General features: G+C 43.9%; 1 protein-coding gene across 4 annotated transcripts in view; it reads right to left on the bottom strand.

The window, feature by feature from the left end:
- The window catches only part of ESRRB (estrogen related receptor beta), a 137,147-nt gene that overhangs the window by 112,574 nt on the left and 5,249 nt on the right, over positions 1-19,324 (bottom strand). The window contains exon 2 of one of the 4 annotated variants that reach the window (XM_076345161.1): positions 18,187-18,216. The exons of the other annotated variants lie outside the window; for them this stretch is intronic. The gene's annotated coding sequence lies outside the window, so the exon portion shown is untranslated. The remainder of the gene's footprint in view (positions 1-18,186; positions 18,217-19,324) is intronic. 4 annotated transcript variants of the gene reach the window in all.

Below are 19,324 nucleotides of genomic sequence, written 5' to 3'. Positions count from 1 at the left end.
TGTGGAATCAATAAAAGAGTGAGCTTTTAACTGTCTGAGTTCACATCTCCTGCTTCACAAACCACTACTGCTCATGCAATCAGCATCAGTCCAGCAATAGTTGGTGCTCTTTTCAGAGTCCCAGCTAGGTCCTTGGGACCTAGTTTATTCAATAAAGCCTCAGTTGTTTTCTTTCTTGCTCCCCCAATTTTAATTACTTTTCCAGACCGCACGGACTAAAAAACAACAAACTTGAAAAAATATATTTCCTAAGAGTCTCATAAAGTAAAAAAATACCTATATTTATTATTTTCCAAATTCCCATAATCCTGCCTCACTGTCCCCTTTGTCAGCCCAGGCACAAAGAGAAACTAAATAACAAATAATTCCTGGACTGGTTTAATACTGAGTTAAACTTGCCAAAAAAACCAAACCATCTCAAAACAAATAGCCCACAGCAAAATATAATCAGTAACAGCAAGAAGTGATCAACCAAATGCAGAAGCAATGGACTCAATTGTAAAAGCTCAGGAGAGCTACTAGGAAGGGACTTTGGAGAGTCCCCTGGAAAAGACGAGTGAAGAAGGGCAGCAGAGAACTTCCGCTGCTGGGAAGTTCACAGCCCCTCTTGGCCCTGTGGCCTCCCTCGGCAAGAGATGCTGTTGTGCAGAACAAGGCAGCAGCACTGGATGCACAGAGCTCTCCACGCAATCCCTGCCTGTCCCAGTACCTGTACTTGATGGAATGACACATTGCTGCGGCAGCTAATAAATAGAAGTAATTTGATTAGCTTTCCCTAACTAGCGATAAGATCCTGACAAACCCTTTTTAATGCGTTTCTGGAGCAGGATGAAATTGTTTCATTTGGCGAGCAGGGCCCCACGGGAGTTGCCTCCAAGCTCCTTTAGTGAGAGGTAAAAATATGCCAATCATTAATGAGGGGAGAATTACGGAGACTTTAATGCAATCAGAAAAGAGGAGCCCTGAGGCAGCTGGGGAATAAAACCTGCCCTTAAATCAGAGGCAGGCAGCTGGAGCATGGAAATAAAGGCATACACAAGCATGTACATGCACACAGACATACCTACCACACACACAGAGACTGTGTAGAGCTGCTGTAAATACACTGGGAGTTTTGCCTGGGCAACAAACACCTATCTCAGCAAATGGTACCCATCTTCCCCAAAAAGCATTTGTAAAATCACAGCAAGCTATATCCATTTGGCAGCCTCCTCCCCCCGCCAGGAGGGGACCACTGCCCGTTCAATCTCCACCCCTTCACACACACGGACGTGCACACAGAACGGCAGTTTTCAACATTTCAAACCAAAGCTTTTTGTGGAGGAGGCATGTTAGCTGCTTGAGTGTCAAGCAGCAGCAGCAAGGCAGCTTTGCCAAGTGGAAAGGTGCCTCTGTCAGGGCCAGACTTGCTGCATGAACACAACATGTACAAACCCCTCACTCTGTCCTCCAACCATGGCACTTACGCCAGAGGCAGCATCTACTGTGGATGTTGAAAGGCAACTCCTCCCATCCCCTCCGCACTCCCTCCTCAGTGAATTCCCTTCCTCAGGTGAAACAGCTCTTGCACGAATCATGTAACTTTTATTCCTAAGCAAAACAGAAGTCTTTAAACTGCTGGCATTTCCCCTGGCACTGCGGCAGGCAGGAGCTGGGGCAGACATGAGTGGCCTGGCTGGCTCTGATTTTGCAGGTGTCTGTGTTCTTTCAGAAACTCCTTCTCTGACAGAAAGCATCCCATCTTTCTGCAGTGATGCTCTAATCCCAGCCAGCACAATACAGAAGGCTGCGTCAGCACGGACCATCCCAGAGAATGCTAGCTCCCAGTTTAATGGGATAAAAACCAGCACAGGAGTTCTCATGACTCTTTCAGATTCCCCACCTTGTTTACTTGAAAATAATGAGCAAGAGTACTGGGATATCACACACCAGCCACCTTTCCTCTGCCAGATACACAAAACATGATGCTACAAAGGCCAGGCATGCAGTACGTCAGGCCTTTTCCCTAGTTTGGGTTACCACTAACATGTAGGCAAGCAACTGAATAGCTGTTGAGAACTCCAAGAGGAAAGTCAGTACTTACTTCTGGCCTTAATATACACTTGAGGAGATGCGAGACAAGTATTTCTTCCTCCCAGAACTCCTGCGCTATAGTGAGACAGTATCTGTGACACCCCTGCTTTCTGCTAGATGCAATGACTGTCCTGCTTAGTGTGTGTGCACTGTAAGTCCTGTATTGAGAAAGCTAAGCTGCTGCTGCTTCTGCCACAGAGATGTATCAGACATCTCTGCCACAAAAAGGCTGTGCTTCTGCACCATAGTCTCACATGCACTAGACAACTGTGTAACTAAAACACTGGTGTAAGTGACTATTAGCCATTTAACCCTACAGACAAAGCAGTTACACAGTCACCAAGACAGAGTAAAAGATGAAGGACAAGTAAAGAGGGACCTGTCCTGAGACAACGGAGCTTGAAGCTTAGCAGGTAAGTTAGGGTACGTAGCTGGCACGTTCTCAAATGTGTATCAAGCACAGAGCTGCATGTCCCACTGCTAAATGATCACAGAATACTTAGCCCCAGGCAAGGGGGGCTTCATGTCCCTCAACAGCAACTCCTGCTGGCTGCTTGAACCATGCGATGATGGGCTCCCAAAGAAGTACAGCAAAGCTCTCTGGCTGAAAGTACAGAATGAAAAGCACCTCAGAGGGTAAAGAAAACCTCCAAGGTTCTCCCAAATTCTCTCAAACTCTGTGCCTCTAAGACTGAAAGGATCAAAGCAGTCTTGCTGTTGGGCACATCACTCACCCAGACTGCATGCCCTTGAAAGTCAGAGAAATCACTTTCCAGAAACACAAACAAGCAAGAAGACCCTACCACAGAAACCATCAAGACTGCAAAAACTAGCTAGCAGGAAATTCAGCATGGCTACAGCACAATGCTGTCTAGCATCTAGAAATCTTATTTCTGCCCTTTTCAGATCAGGGCCAGTTTTGATCCAAAGCTCCAGCTGAACTCAGTGATTTCTTCTGGTCAAGAGTTTTAGGCTGTTCAAGATAGTTACTAGACTCCCTCCCTGGATCCATTTCTAGTGGTGACCCAGGTTTTACTGTGGTCACAGTCCAACCTAGTTTGTGGTGGCACTCAAGCACAGCAGCCTTGTGTGACTGCCTCCTCTAAGCAGCAGGCAGAAGTCTGAGATGGTGTCACACTCTGTGGCTCCACACGCAGGTCTGCTTTGCTGCAAACAACTCCTTCTCATTCTGGTTTGTTATGATTAAAAATGCACATCACCCAGCGAGGCCTTGGAGTGGAACCCAGCTGGAAATTGGATCATTAATATTCCTTCTCATGCCCATTGCCACAATTTCTTACCTCTCCACAAGCAATTGCTAACAATGCAACAATTTAGGGTCTCAGACTAGAAGTGAAGAGAAGTCAAGACTAAACTGCCCATGGTTACTCCAATTCATCCACCCTTGCCCATATCTTGGCATCCCATCAACCTTATGCCAGTGTGCTGTATATCAGATGTCTTTCAGCCTGTCCTGAACCTTTGAACTGCCTGTCCACAATTTATCTACCAAAAGGTCTTTAAGATCCATAGCCTCTTAAACCATCAGGAAAGGGATTCAAGATTATCCTCATTCTGAGCAGTTGGAAACAGAAGGAAAGAAAACAATTCATTCAAAGAGTCTAGCCACTGCGTGGCTCTAACTCTTGGTGACCACACTTTCCACACAGTTAAAGTACTCTCAAAGGGCTGGAGGGATAAATGCAAATCAGGGGTAGGACATACCACATGATGGAGAATCCCACAGATGTACAAATGGGGATATTTCCATTTCTAGCAGACAGGGTTACCTACATGAGCTCACCTCAACCCTATGTGCTGTTACTGCTGCAACTCATTAACTGGGCAAGCTGTGAGAAATATGCAATTCCCCCATCATTGCTACAAGGATCCTTCGACAAAAAGGATCCAGAAGCAGAGAAATGGCGCAGGACACACAGCAAGTGATTGAAATCCCCCACAATAGTCATTGCGTGCACTCATTGGCCTGTTTGAACCTTCATCCCTGTATGGTGTTTACATTAGACAGCAAGAAGCACAACACAACCAGGACTACAGCACTGATCATGGAAAAATAAAAATCAGAAGACATATTTTCTCTTGGGACTCTAGCATCACCACTATGGACTGCTTACACACATTGGTACCAGGCAGAGGAAATTTGTTCTTGCTTGTCAGCTCACTGAGCTGACATTCCTTTGGCTGCAGGCAGCACGGTCTCCAAGAGGTTGAATGTCTGGTTGAGAGGTGGAGAAGACAGAGGTGGAGAAACCTGCTAGATAGCAACTAGCACAAGGCAGCTGGGAAAACAGCACTGGTCACAAGAATCATAGAATCATAGAATCATAGAATCACTGAGGTTGGAAAAGACCTCTAAGATCATCGAGTCCAACTGTCAACCCAACACCACCATGTCCACTAAACCATATCCCTAAGCGCCTCATCTACTCGTCTTTTAAATACTTCCAGGGATGGGGACTCCACCACCTCCCTGGGCAGCCTGTTCCAATGTTTCACCACTCTTTCAGTAAAGAAATTTTTCCTCATATCCAATCTAAACCTCCCCTGGCGCAACTTGAGGCCATTTCCTCTTGTCCTATCGCTTGTTACTTGGGAGAAGAGACCAACACCCACCTCGCTACAACCTCCTTTCAGGTAGTTGTAGAGAGCGATGAGGTCTCCCCTCAGCCTCCTTTTCTCCAGGCTAAACAACCCCAGTTCCCTCAGCCACTCCTCATAAGACTCCAGACCCCTCACCAGCCTCGTTGTCCTTCTCTGGGACAATGCCAACGAAATTCTGCTCCAAACACCTATTAATTCTCCATTGCCTCATTCAACTACCCCAAAAACATCTGCTCCCAGTAAGCATTTTGCATCTTAGGTGGCTAAACTCTTTCGGAATCAAAGGATCTGTTACACATTATTGAAATGCCCATCAGGCTGAGGACTTGCTCCATGTGCCTCTCCATAACACAAATGAAGTGTTCACTAATACAGTGGCATAATTTAATGTTAAACTGCCCCTGCAACACACAAATTTGTATGTTTGGCACTTGCACTTTGATTTCACTGTTTCTTTAGTTGTATTTTATGTCAGAAATAATAAGTTTCAGTGAAAAAACTTTGACAGTAAAATGCATAGCTACATTACAAGCCATCTCAGTGCAGAAACATGAACGGTGACAGTCTCAGAGTGATGGGCTCAATGAACATACACAGCAGTAACAGCTCAAAGGAATTTGGAAAAGGAGCTGTCCTACCAGTCAGCTAGAGTAGCCAAGACCCTGCCACACCAATCTGAGATAAGCACAAAGAAACAAACCAGGGGGTCTGAAAATATATGATTGGTCTTACCCACTTAAAATATGTACCCATTTCAAAACCAAAAACCTAATAAACTTACTGTGCCACACCACAGACATTTCCCTTCAGGTAAGAGGAAGTAACCACCACCACTGCCTGTTCCCTTTAGCAGCTCCAGCAGTTGCTGGCATCTCAGCCTAGCTGTCTGTTCACAAGGGCAGAGCCTTGATTGCTACTGAAAGCCAACAGAGCTCCAGCAAAGTCAAAGCTGCAGGCCACACAAAGACAGGTAAGTGATTAAAGGTATTTTAAAGAGAAAATAGATAAGAGCAAAACTCTGCCACAGGATTTACCAGCTCCTGGCTCCGTCGAAGAAATACAACATGCAATCTCCACGGGAGGACTGGTGACTTCTTGTGCATCACTGAAAGCCACAAACTGCTGGATGTGAGCAGCTCACTCATTCAACCTTATCTCAATGCTTGAGTGTCAACTTTTCCTACCTGGACCGAAAGGCAACCCCTGAGTCTTCCTCATCCACCAAGCCCCAGCCTCCCCAGCAGTCCTGGGGCCCCAGCCTCCCCAGCAGTCCTGGGGCCAAGTTACATGCCTTTCCAGACGGCCCTCTCTGTGAACAAGGGCAGAGCAGAGGGGTGCTCTTAGCAGTCTTGCTCAGGGAGCGCTGGCAGCCATGCCACAAATTAACGTCATCCTCAAATTATTTAGGGGGGACAGACAGAAAAATCTTGAATAGTTTCTCCTTTCCTGCCAATTGTTCCCTTCTTCCACCTCAGTTCTGGCTGGATTCCCCCTTCCCCCTGTCCTCAGCTAGCACCGCCAGGCTCAGTCCTCCTCACCCTAGCCCCCCCTCCCCAAGGACAAGCAAAGTTATTACAATAATGAATTAGCCAGGCTGCTTACTGCTGCCAGTGGCGAAGGCAATTATCCCACTCCACGTCCCCAGCCACCGCTCAGCTCCCTCATAAAGAGAGGCTTTTGGGGCCGCTTTGTGCTTTGATTGGAAATGAAGAGATTGCTAATTAGGGAACCCCTGCTGGGATCGGGCTGGCAGGAACAATGGTGAAACGGACGGAGCACACGTCCATTTAGAGAGGGGGGGAGAAGAGAGAAATGTGAGCTCCTCTGTAATGCAGTGCATCCTCCGCTCACACCATAAACAACAGGGCAGACAATTTTATAGAGCTTTTCACCTTTTAAAGCATGCTAATTTGTTTATAGGAAGTGATAATTTGGTGTGTGTTTGCATAGGTCAATGCCTGTAGTTTCTGTGTACAGTATGGATTGACGCATGTGTGCATACATACATACAGTTGTTTCCAGAGGCATTTTCTTAAAGAGTGTATCTACACAGCTGACCGTGTATTTCTTGTCATTCGCTGGGCAGCACGCATCAATCCTGCATTAACAGGGAAAGACGCTTAGAAAAGTATTAACACAGAATTTTAATGCCTGAATTCACAAATCACCAAAGTTGAAAATGACTTACCAAATTAGTCAGTTCACCTGAGGCTTGCCCAGCAACCGCTTCCACTGCTTTGCCCTAGTGCTTTAAATGACAAGTGGACCTCCAGGAGGAGAAAATTTCACCATCAACACAATATTTTCTTAAACTCATCCTGAAATTTCTTCTTAATTCAATTGCTCTAACTGTCCATGGGGGGGGTCACAGGAGCTAAATTCACCTTTCTCAGCTGATGAATTTTGCACCAAAAAATTAGAAAAGATCTCTCTCGTAGTGCAAAAGCACACCTGGACAACTTCATGAAACTGCACCAACAGCCCTTATATACATAGCACACTCTTGTTCTGGGCTCTAGTCACTTTTAACTCTTGTCAAAGAAAAAAATACCTCCCCTAACAGATCAACATAGAAATCATACCATTTATAAAATACAGCCTGTCAACAAAAGCAAATGCCTCACCTTTTTGCGCAAAGCTGATAGAAAGCATTTGGAACCTATCCTGCATTGCTCGGTTAACTAAGTAATTCCATCAGGGAAGAACACAAGTACCATGTTAAAACTGAAAGTACAGTTTTCAACCACATATTTGACTTGCCGTGCAGAAAATTTGCCTACTGTTGATTAGCGCAATGTACTACACACTAGGTGACTTATGTAAGCTAAAGCAAATTTCAAAATTTAAGTGTGAATTTACATTTCAGAATTCCCTTGCAGATACTGAAGCATTTGAATATACAAGTGTGCTTTTCCCTGAAAATGTTTTCAGTAAAGCACAAGTCTTAACAGAAAGTGAGCACTAAAAGGTGGCAACACAGTTGAACTGAAAATGACTTTCAAATTCACAGACTATTTCTCCCTGCTGTTTGCTCACCTGTAGTGTTTATATCCTTCAAGCAGTTGTAGGTAGTTTTCATGTTCCCTTCTTAGTCATCACTTAGCCAAGCTCCACATATTTAGTTCTTTTGATCTTCCCTCATAAAAACAATCCCTCCAGCTCTGTCACCATTTTTGTTGTTCTTCTCTTACTACCTTCCAAGTTTCCTCTGCATTTTTTGCTGCTAGTGCCCAGAGCTGAAAGTCTCACCAGAACGGTACTAAACAAGAACACTACCTCATTGCTTCATGGTGTCCTGCCTGCATACAACACAATCAAGTCTCATACAAAGGCCAACATTTGCAACCTGCTCACTTTGCCCCCTCGGTCTGTCGTGCTACAATGACAACTCAGATCGGACTTGCCTGTCACTACCATTCCCCCACACTCTCTCCTTCAGCTCTCTACTGTGTTCCACTTACCTGATAGGAATGTTTCCCCTCATGTAGGTACAGTCTGAAAGTAAAACCCTCTGCTAGAACCACGCTTAGGGTTGGTTTAGGTTCCTGACAACCCTGTAGTTACCTATTGCACATACAAAACCTGACCACTTAAAAGCAAGGAAACATCTACCTAACGACACCAAGGGCCAATTTGTAATGTGGTGTACAGTGGCAGAGCTCGTTTGGTTTCACCACAGCTGTACCATTTTACACCAGCTGAGGAGCTATTTCCATAAATCTTGGACTGTCCATATCACATTATTCAGAGAAAGTACAAAGAAGGGTATATTTCACTCCAGCAGCTGCAATTCTGATGCATGAAGCCCCATTACCTTGATTTCATAATCCAAGTATTTTCTTTTAAGGATACAGCTATAGTGAACGTACAAGCAACTCAATATATCTACCAACTGGTTCTGGAATTCTTTGGTAAAGCACTTACAATTGCTCTCTTGATAATCAAATTCTAATTTACTAGAAGAGGAATAAAACTTGTGGTAAAATTATGGATGTACAGGCCACCTGCATTTGAGACTGATGAATGGGCTTCATTACTACAACCATTCACAAGGTCTGATTTTGACTAGCCTTAATATCCTAGCAGAGAAGGATGAAAGGAGATGGCCTTCTCATGGCATTACAGCAGGCAGGTCAGGGGGGGACGTCAGAACAAATAATCAAATGTTCTAAAATCCTGCAAGAGAGAAGAAAGCCCACTCCCTGTCAGGTTGGCCGTCTCATGCCCCTAACAACAGGCTACTAGTTCTGGCCTCGTATGAAACTCACTCTCCTTCAGAGCGCAACTTCCTTGAAGTAACTCTGTTCTTAACATCCATTCCTGCGCAAAGTGGAGAAAGTATGAACATAGAAGCACCCAAGCCAGGATTTCTTCCCCAGATTCTTCCCAGAGCAACACAACTACATTCTGCCACATACAGTATGGGCAAAGCCCAAAGGCTTTTAGAGCCTACTGAGTTTCTTTCTCTGGGAGATTTTAGTATAAGAGTTTTGTTTAAAAATTACCAATTAAAGAATCGCATCTCTTCCTCCCCCCCCAGAAGTGTAGATTTTCCTTTAATTCGATACAAATAACGTGTGTTACATTCAAAGAGCATAAAACTACACTGTTCTTGCCTATTTGTTTCTTTTAGGAGTTTAGCTTTGACAAATCGGATTGTAGAAAAATGAGGTCTCTCTACATAGGCTGCAGAATCTTTTTAATGCACCTCTGTTGCTGAAAGAGGAGATCCCACCATCCTTCCCACCCGAGCCACATTTGTCCTGCCTCCTCCCTTGCATTAACACATGTGTTTGTACAGCTTAGATTGAGGAGCTGATCTGGGTTAAAAATGCCAAAAGGTTAGTTTAATTCAAACTGACCACAAGCAGGATTACTACAAGTCCAGGTGTACACAAATACTTGTACCTGACATATGACCCCTGCATTACAGCAGTTGTGAAAGTTGTGAAAACATTAGCAAGGTCAAATGGTTTCTTAAAAGCACTCATATCTGGGGTATTTTTCTTTGAAAACTTCCCCTTTCATGTAGGTAAATGATGACATGGTTGAGACAGAATGAGATTGAAAGACATAAATTACTGAACTGAAAAGCATGGTGCTGTCATACTAATACCTGCTTGAAACAAAGTCTATCCAGTGAGAGATCTGAGAAGCATAATACATTTAATTCCAAGAATAGGCTAAGGGGTGACCTGATCTAATTGTAAGTGGGGGAAAATTTAATAGTGGAAAGTTCTTTAATCTAGCTTTAAAAGGATGTAAGACAAGACTATTCCTAGTATCCAAAACTAGACAAATTTCACTTAGCAATAAAGACATTTTTAAACAGCAGGAACTGGCCATTGGGACAGTTTGCCACGAGGCATGCTGGATAATCTATAGCAATGTCTTTAAATCAAGGTTGTATGTCTCTCTAGAAGACATTGATGTTGAGAAGCTACCCAGATAAGTGCAGCGGTTACTAGGTGGATTTTAATGGCCTATGCTATGCAGTTAGGCCTAGAGCATGGGAGTGGTATAGGTCTGTCTTAAAATCTGTTTAGATCCCTTGTGGTTCTTTAAGAGTTGTAGAAAGCGAGACAAATGTGTGCAAAGACAGCATCTGCTTTGGTCTGCTTAAACCATTCACTAAGAAGTGTTTGTGCTGTATCTACTATCCAATCCTTGTTTGTTCCCAATAAGCTTCAATTAAGAGGAGTCATACATGGTTTTTATAAGGCAATTTCTTATACATTATAGTAACCTTGTGTCGTGGTTTAACCTCAGCCAGCAACTGAGCACCACACAGCCGCTTGCTCACTCTGCCCCCCTCCAGGTGGGATGGGGGAGAGAACTGGAAGATAAAAAGTGAGAAAACTTGTGGGTTGAGATAAAAACAGTTTAATAATTGAAATAAAGTAAAATAGTAATAATAATAACAATAATAATAAAAGAATATACAAAGCAAGTGATGCACGATGCAATTGCTCACCACTCGCCAACCGATGCCCAGCCAGTCCCCGAGCAGCAGCCCCCCCAGCCAGCTTTCCCCAGTTTATGTACTGAGCATGACGTCACATGGTATGGAATGTCCCTTTGGCCAGTTTGGGTCAGCTGTCCTGGCTGTGCCCCCTCCCGGCTTCTTGTGCACCTCCAGCCTTCTCAGTCGGTAGAGCATGGGAAGCTGAAAAGTCCTTGACTAGTGTAAGCACTACTGAGCAACAACTAAAACATCGGTGTGTTATCAACATTGTTCTCATCCTAAATCCAAAACACAGCACTGTACCAGCTACTAGGAAGAAAATTAACTCTATCCCAGCCAAAACCAGGACACCTTGCTATGAAAAACTACCCATTTTTGCCAGAGGACACATGCTTCATCTACCAGAATGTATAAAGCATATATAAAGAATGTATAAAGGCTAACGGCAAGGGCTGTGCAGTGTGTGAATCATAAACAAGAGGAAAAGCAGTCAGTTAAATCTGTTCATGTCTTGAATTCAGTAATCTTTGGGGTGGGTGGAGGTGAGGAAAATGAGACTTATTTTTTTAAAGATCTCCTTTATTGTTTTGAAATTTTATTCAAGCTTCATGAGAACAAATACTATAAATCCAGTACATCATGGTTACAAAATGAGTGAACAGAGCTGTTTGTCAGTCAATCCCAATATGTTTGCCTCACTATCCAGGCTTGCCTTCACTACTACAGTAGGCATTTTCAATATGGGTGCACTGGAAGCCTGAAGTCAAGCTGTGAACTCTGCCGTAACACGTGCTCATAAATGGGAGAGTAATATCCTTGTTCTTCCAGTTTCTCACATACTCTGGCTAACCAAACACTGTTCTAGTTTTAACAGATAAAATAAATCCATCATTTAATTTCAAGTGAACATAGCCATGTTCCATCAGAAGAGACTCTGTCATAGTATTGGGGAAAATATCTTTCTATTCTTCATTACATGTCAATTTACTACTTTATTGCCTATTGAAGGCTTCTTAAAGGCATGTACTACTGTTCTCCAAGGCCCTCTCTGATTTGTGTCATAGCAGGCTGTTGTTAAAAACTGATCACCTGTCCTTTCTGCAACATCTCTCAAACCTCAGCCTCAGCTTCTAAAACAAAACTTTCCTACTACAACTTACTGCCCCTTGGCTCTCAGTAAGGAAAATCTATATTGCCTTTTCTCTAAAGGGATCACACCAACCTTTTCATCCTTCCAGATTCTATCTTTCCATAAGGGTGACCCAGGACTAATTATGTTCACCCCATCACTCATCTGGAAAGGCAAAGAACTTACAAAAAGAAAAAGAAACTATACATCCAGTGAGTATTTTCTAGAGTTTTCTTCACTCTGAAATTAAGCTCTTAAATGTTCTAGCTGAATTCAGTGAGGTGTCTTTTTTAAAAATCACTTTCTGAAAGAACTGATTGCAGGGGCAAAACTCCTTGACAACATTGTTAATTTTTAGGAAGCCCCAGTCATACTTACTCATCTGAAAAGCTACACTAGCACCGCCTGGGGAGAGAGGAGACAGCAGCCATCAGAGTAATTTGTGTTCTCAGTTTCAAGTACCTGACTGAAGAAGCAGTCCCTGAATCCTGGCAGATGCAGACTCCTGTTGCAGAGCTCCAGTGATGCACCCATGAGGGCTGCAGCAAGGCTGGCCCAGATCACAGGTGCAGGACCTGCCAGGCGGTAGCCTCTCAAAAAAGGCCTTCTCCAGGCTTGAGAGAGAATATCCTCCTACCCACAAAGAACTGCTACCTGTGACTGGCCTTGCACCCTGGCCTAGAAGACAGGTTTAAGACAAAGAAAGGAATCACTAAACTCAAAGTGTAAAACCTTCTCAATAGAACCACAATAAAGATTACAGAGCAGTTCAAGAGACTGATGCAAGGTTGTAGCGGGGGAGGGGGGGAAACATAGAGCCTACTGGAAGCAAGGAGGATTTAGAGACAGGACTCACATCCAAAAAGTATTGAAGAGTGGAAACAGTGAGGAAGGAGCTGGGCAACATGAGAGAGAACTAGGGAGAAAAAAGAAAAGAAGAAATAATTTAAACTGAATAACCAGGAAAATTTCTTTCGTAGCAGAAGGAACTGAGCTGTGGAACTGTCACCTCAGAAGTGAACAGGGGTGGAAGAAAGCTGTGCAAGCAAAGCAAATCAAACAGAAGAAAAAGAATTGAATAACACAGGAAGCTTTTCTCACCTCTGACTGCTGTGATTCCACAACCCGGAATAGCTGGTAAACTTAGGAGAGTTGTAGCTACTGTCACAAAATATCCATAGAAAATGAAGGACCAACACCTCCCCACAAATACTGATAGAAACAGTTTTCCATGCTCAGAAAAGATTATAGGCTTTCCCTTTAAGGGACATTTAAGCATGGGAGTATTTTTTCTTCCCTAATGATAGGAGAAGGAAGTGAAGGAGGTCAGAGTCCTGTAGACCTCTCTGCACTCCCTGTGGTCTAGTTCAGGAGACTTAAAAGGATTCAGATTAACTGGGCTGGCTTTGTTGATTACACACAGAGAGGAAAATGACCCCATGTGGTAAGTGTTTCCAGGACAGCTGCTCCATTGGTGAAACACGGCTGCATTCCAGAAATAAACTCCTACAGTCAAATTAGCAGCTCGAGTCCTCTCTCCGCAGAAACGTGCCTTTACCAAAGTTGCAGCAGTTCCCAGATGAATGGGAAACCAGCAGCATAAATTCCTGCTTGGCTCCGCTTTTAAATAGAAAATGGTACAAAAAGATGTTTGTACAATATCAAATCAGTCTTCATAGTCACATAATTGCCCCACATTAATGATGAGCTCAAAATAAAAAAGGAAAATTGGGAATATTTCTGGCTGGGATGGAGAGCTAAAACTAGCATGGTTCCCCAACACTCCAGGCCTGTCACGAGTTTTTCAGGTCTGATTGCTTATCAGGACTTCAGCGTAAGAGATTTCAGTTTTGATTCCCATGTGGGTCAGTACCTACCAATGCGAAGTACTGAAGAAACATGCAAAAGATTACAATCTACGTTTGAAGCAAGATAGGAGGCACTGTTGCCCCTTGCCTGGCCTCTTCTATCTCCCCAAAGGTAATGCAGAGCTGTCCTCTCACTACAGAGGTGAATTCTGGGCCATGAAAGTAAATTTGCTCAGAAGCCCCAAGGCACTCATGTTTTACTGAAGACATACATAGCAAAACTACACGAGACAGCTTCCAAGTTTACACAGGTTTACAACTACAAGTTTACAGACGGCTGCATTGGGAAAGGCCCATGAAATCTGGGGGGAAAAAAAGCCAAAACACCAAGTTACAGTTTTCAACAGATAACAGAGCACTTTTCAGTACTCTGGGCTCACAGGGTAGGTGTCATACAAGAAGCAGGCTGCTCCATATAACCAGAGTGCACAAATGTTTGTGGTCCTTCCTCTTTCTCACACTGGACTCTCATCTTAAAGCAAAATATCTTGTTCTTGTCCAAATGCCTCCTCTGTCAGGTAAAACCTGGGAAGGTGTTCCCAGATGCTCCACTGCAGAAGGAAGGTACTGCAGGCACATCACTCCCCCTCGCTCACAGATGGGAAAGATGAAGCAAGAAGCCATTGTCAGTTACAAGGAACAAGTATCAGCATGGCAAAGGCCCTGCTGGGTGTTATAACGTAGTGCCCATTTACTTCAAGAAACCTTCACCAACTGGTGATACAGCAATGCAATGCTCCTCTGACTCAACACACCACCAAATCAAAACCCATCAGGTGACTAAACCTTCTGCAGACCTATGCATTGCAGGGCAGAGGATGTTATACATTGAAACAAACTCACAGCTGCTGCATAATTTGGTCTTAAACATAAATATCTGAAAGCATCCTCTAACCCATTGCCTCTTTCCCTTTGGGACTACTTCTGCCCTGCAAATTCCACCACAAGAGCCACCCAGTCAGTGGGAAGGAACACAGTACCAATCAGAAAGGATAAATTTGGGAAGCATCAATTCTGCTTAGCTCAGCCTCACTCCCTGGCTGCATTCTTGTCTTCACTGCTACTGTCACAGTGGCATAGCTTATCTATCCTAGGGACTTTCACAGCCTTAGAAACACTGCCTATAACAGCAGAAAAACATTCAGGGTAAGCAAGATCAGGTACTCCAAAATACAGATGCTGCATGTCTGTAACAGAGTATCATGTAAACAAGTAACTCAACTATCTGCAAAGAGTGACAACGCCGGTTCCAGTTCCAAGAGAAACTGTGAGGACAGCTATGCCAGGTCAAGTTAAGAAGTCACCTAGTCCCATATTCTATCTCTGATATCAACCACTAACACGTGCTCAGGGAAAGACTACAAGAAAGGAGAATTTTTTCCCTGCTCTTCACGTTGCTGCACCTTTGCAGACCTCACAGTCAGTATCTTGGCAGCCTGTGCCTTAGGCTGTTCCCTCTAGACCATAATGTCTACTTGCCACTGATGAGTCCACACATTCCATAAATTCCTTGATATCTTTTTGAATCCATCCATAACTTTGCCACTGAATGATGCAGGGGCCAATAAATCCCACAGTTTAATTGTTATGTGAAAAAATACTTCCTTTGATTTATTTAAAGAGAAAAGGACTACAGCATTGAAAAAAAGGGGAAAACACACATGGAAGTATAAAGATACTGAGAACATGTAGCAGAGCTCTCTCCTTAGCTAAGAAAGTGGAGGTGCTAATTTTGCAAAGCAAAGACTTAGGCAGGTTTTACACAGGAAAATAAAGGCCTATGCTATTTTTTTGTTATCTTTTAGTTAAGTGCACAGCAAGCAAAGCCACCTGTACTCCAAACAAACCACACTTGCAGCAATACATTACCACACATTCCTACCTCGGTTACCCTCATCTTTCTTCTAGCCACAGACTTCATGACTGACTCTACCCCCTGGTAGTCTCTTGTCTTGAATCAGATTGGAAGCTCGCTCAGACAGAAGCTGTCTCATGGCTAAATGCAGCCGCCCTAGCAGTAGGGAATGTGTCATGATACAAACAACGAGGGCAAAATGGAAGCAACAGCCAAAGCTCCCAGTACAACTCATAACCATAGTCTGAGAGCTAGTTAAAAAGAAGTGGAACAGTCACAGCATGAGATTTATTAAGTAGTAGATAATAATTTTACATTACATAATACAGTGTTGCATACTATATTAAATCCAGTATTGTGAGCCTCAAATGTTCAACTACTGATCAAAGCCCAAAATAATTATATTCTATATGATACATTGGTGGTTATTCTTATCACCCCCTTAAAAAAAAAAAAGATAGTTGGCATTGTTTTTTAGTCGTTCCCTGAAACTTTGTGGTCTAGACACTTTTTTACTTTTAAAACAAAACTGCAATTTTTCTCATAATTTGCTTTCACATGGTGGAGATGTAAAGTCAAACATCAAGTACAGCAATAAAGTTGTTGGTAACATCAAAGAGGATGAAGTACAGAAATAACATATAGGGTAACTAAATAGCTCTGTAAGTTATTTGCGTATCTCTGTATATAAGCTGGCCTGACTTAATAAAGAAGCATTTCACAATAGCTTTTTGGCCCCCCTGGCTTTGTGCAAGATTTTGCAATACCCTCTAAACGGTCCCAAGCTTTCCTGGCCCTCTGACCTGGCTGTGGGAAGCTGCAGAGACTGCCTGAGATTCCTCAAAACACAACAGATCCAGAAAGAGAAAGGGTACAAAGCATGTACAAGTAAAAAGCAGAGAGAAAAGGAGATAGGGAGCATGATGAGCAAGCTGCTCTTTTACTTCTACAGGTGAGAGTCCAAATCTTTTAGTTATCAGCAATGGTCCAGCTAAGGGTGTGAGCCAAGCCAAGCCCAGTTTGTCAGCTGATTGCAGCTGGTGCCTCAGGGGTAACAGTGTGAGGGCTTCCCCAGCCCACTGTGCTACAAGGACAACTGAGAGCCCAGAAACAGGCAGGAACATATTGCGCCCCGCCCCTCAGAGGCCCATGGTTGCAGAAGCACCCAACAGATCCTTAGGGCTGACATTCTGCATGCTGTGGTCTTTGGACATGTTTCATGCATCTATAAGGGTGGTGTAGCTGAGCAGACAAAAAGCGCTGCTCCTCCAGCAGCTCCTGTAGCAGGTGGGTGTTTCTCCCTCTGCCACCCTGAGGCCAGAAAGAAATGCCTGACTTCTCAGGGCAGGCATTTGCACTTTGCTTCAGTGCAAAGCAGGTCAGATGTTTCATCATCCACTCCCCATCACACAGGTGGCTAGAAGTTAGCATAGGGCTCACAAGACCAAAAGTGCTCAACCACCCTGTTTCAACTTACAAGCAAGACCAACTGGAGGATGACTGCCAATTGGCCAGAAAGGGGAAAGGAGGGAAAAGGATGGGAGAGATGGTTACCCTGTGACACGATAGCCTGAGACTTCACAGAATGCTACAGACCAAGACACTGCCAGGAATATACAGACTCAGTATAGGAACTCAAACTACCATTTGCAGCCAGTCTCCATTAAGCACTATAAAATAAAAACACTTGCTGAGCTACCTCTCTGCACGTGCACCTCTCCCTGGGAGCAGACAGACAAGTGGTAAACTCAACACATGTCTAGCACAGGGTTTTTCTGGAATGGGCTAGCAACAGAGCAGCTCTTCCTTCGCACTATCCTAGATAAACAGAGGATGTTGCTGGTACAAAGTGCCTCAAAGTGGCAGGAACAGCATTATCACTTCAGTGCTGTTTCCTGAAGGATCAATAAGCCAAGACGATCAATTCTTCTGGCTAGTCCTTATTCCCCAGGAGAAGCTGTGGCTCTTATTCCCCAGGAAAAGCTGTGGCTCTCATCCCCCATTATTTAACCCTTCACACACACAGCAGCAGCCCCATTAATTCTGTCCTCCTTAAACACGCATTCCATAAGCCTATGTGCCAGAAGAGACTACAGAGCTGGAAGTAATGTAGCCAGGTGAACATGGTATTGCAGAGAGGTATGGCCCATTACTTCAGCACAGCAATAACATGTCTATATACTGCCCTTAGAGCACATGGAGGCATCCTTGCATCCGATTTCTTTGTACGGGATAAAGGGTCCCAAAGAAACCATAGCTCTCTATATCCCCCACTACTTCTGTGCAGGGAGTATAACGCGCTCCCAGAGCACCAGCGGACACCCACAGAAGGGGGCTGCATAGGCAGTAGGTGGCATGGACAGTCATTACAGAGAGTCACAAGAGTAGAGCCTATTTAGAGACACACAAAACTGAAGTTTAATCCTATATAGCAAAAAGAGGGTAGGAGGGATGGGGCAAAAGCTCAGGAAGAATGGAAGAATCATGTGATTATCTGCAATGTAAAAAAGGGAATAGGGGCTACCGGAGGCAAAACACAGGACTGTACTCAGAGCCTGCAGTAACACAAAGCGTTTTGCCGTGATCATGCAATTCTCCATAGATCATGGAGAACAGGCAAGCAGGAACCCCATTTAAGATGGGCAAAACACATCACATCAGTGAAGGGACTCACCTTAGACTGAACAGGGAGTCTGCGTCAGAGCTAAAATTAAAGAACAACAGTGAAACAAACAGCTTGGTATAAAGATTGGCCATGAATACATTTAAGCTGTACACAGAAGTTTCCACCCAAAAAGCAGTGGGGCTTGGGGTAGGCTCCTAGAATGGCTTTTGGGCGAAGCATTAGAGAGGATGCTGATGCAAGGAATCCCTTCCTAGCCTATGTTTCACTCACAAAATCCTTGCTGCCCTCCCCCATGCAAAGACAGCATTAGCCAATGGCTATAACTTGAGTGCTGCCATACTCATAGTGCTACAGACTGTGGGTCCAAAAAGTATGACCGAGAAAATCATATTCACATGAGCTCTTCACCAATCTACATGAGTTCACATCACCAACAGAGAAAGGTTGAAATCCCCTGTACTAGGCCATGGGGACACAATGCAACAGGGAAGAACTTATTTAAAGGGAAGCAGTAGAAAGAGCTGCCAATGAGAGTAACTGCAATTTTAAAAAGCCCAGGAGACCTGTGGGAAAAGAAAGGCCTGAGGATGGAGAACAAAGCAAACAAAAAGAAAGCTGTCTGGAAGCCCTGGTGGCAGACGTACCCTCTCTTCTCACCCAGAAAGTCACCCTCTAGGTCCTGTGACCTTTAGAGGGATGCCAATGAAATGTCTATGTTTTAGTATACGGCTACCGGTCATTTGCTCAGGCCTACTACAAAGAAGTGATCACAGGAGGCTGGGGAAACAAGAACTTCTGGAGTACATTTCCTGCTGATCCAGCAAACACAATTACGAAGAGAGAGAGAATCCATTCTGAGAGCAGCATGAAACTCTTGTGAGCAGGATCATTCACATCTCACATGGTTGAGGGAAAGGAAAGGGCAGCGACTTCTTAATGAATAAAAATAGCCACTTATGCTTCCCTCTCATACATGCTGGGCATATGCTTTCCAGTATCCAAATAACAAGATCTAGTTGCAAGTTTTATCCCATTACAAAAGGTAATTTCCCCTAAAGACACAGCCCTTTTTCTAGAGACTTTCAAGAGCCCTGAGAGTTTAAAACTGTCATTACTTTCAAGCCATCATGTCAACTAAACTGTGTGCTTTAAAAGTTTAAAAAGTCGCAGTATTTCCTTCCCTGAA

Source organism: Aptenodytes patagonicus, chromosome 7, assembly GCF_965638725.1.
Source record: "Aptenodytes patagonicus chromosome 7, bAptPat1.pri.cur, whole genome shotgun sequence".
In the NCBI taxonomy this organism is placed as follows: domain Eukaryota; kingdom Metazoa; phylum Chordata; class Aves; order Sphenisciformes; family Spheniscidae; genus Aptenodytes; species Aptenodytes patagonicus.
This window is presented reverse-complemented; position numbering and strand designations above follow the sequence as displayed.